The 977-nt window shown below is 60.5% G+C and overlaps 1 protein-coding gene across 1 annotated transcript in view; it reads left to right on the plus strand.

Moving 5' to 3' along the window:
• SGIP1 (SH3 domain GRB2 like endophilin interacting protein 1) overlaps positions 1–977 on the plus strand; it is a 45,752-nt gene that overhangs the window by 27,693 nt on the left and 17,082 nt on the right. The gene's annotated exons all lie outside the window — the stretch shown is intronic.

Raw genomic sequence — 977 nt, forward strand, 5'->3', positions numbered from 1 at the left:
GTCCCGCGCCTCCCGTGTCCTTCCCTGCCCCTCGCTGTGCTCCCGTGGGGCGGCTTCCCCAAAGCTCCCGGGAGCCGCACCCCAAAATTGGGCGCGGGGTTGTTGTTGCTGCAGTTTTGTCCTCCGTGGGTATAGAAATGTTTCAGGCAAATCATCTGAGCGAGCCTCAGATCCCGGGGGGTTTTAAATCGATTATTTACAGGTCTGAGCGGTGCTTGGTCCTTCCTGGCTCTGGGTGTGGATGCTCAGCTGGGGATGGGGAGATGTGTTCCAGGGTGAGCCTCTCCCACGGGAGAGCCTGCTGCCTCTGCCTGCCTTCACCTGCTTCATTAGAAATGTTCATTAGGGCCAGCGAGCTCGGGGAGGCTCGGTTTCCTCACCCTCCTTGCTTGAGGAGCTGCAGCCTGAGCCTGCTCTTTTAGGCCTGACCCCAGTTTAGCCCTGTGTTCCCATCCTGCACCCACCAGCGGTGATTTTTGAGGGAATCACCTCACAGAGCCTTGAGGAACCTGCACCGGTGGTGGGGTGGGTGTGCAGCCCCCCAGCTCCGTATCCCACCACTGTCACCCTCGTCACGGGAGCTTGGAAGTTGTGTCACTGCCTGGGGCGTTTGTCACCTCCATGGAGGGGCCCCCCGAGTGTGTGGCTGGTGCTGTGAGTGTGGCTTTGCTTCAGTGCTGGTGGCATTTCTGTGCTGGTTTGGGGGTGGCTGGGGGGCCCTGTGGGGGCTGCAGTGTCCAGCTGCTGCTGCCACTGCTGGAGCTGGGCCTTCTCCAGGAGCTTCCAGCAGCAGGAACCACCAGGATTCATCCTGCACTGCTCTCCAGCCCCTTCCCAGCTGAGTGCAGGATGAAGATGTGCTGGGGCTCCCCATGTGGGAGTGGATGAGATGGAGAAGCCCTGCTCAGCCTGTCCCAGAAGATCCACATCCCTTCTCCCCAGGAATTGTCTCCTGCCTCTGTTCTGGACTGCTTTGC

The sequence above is a fragment of the Corvus brachyrhynchos genome, unplaced genomic scaffold (genome assembly GCF_000691975.1).
Source record: "Corvus brachyrhynchos isolate BGI_N302 unplaced genomic scaffold, ASM69197v1 scaffold280, whole genome shotgun sequence".
NCBI lineage: Eukaryota > Metazoa > Chordata > Aves > Passeriformes > Corvidae > Corvus > Corvus brachyrhynchos.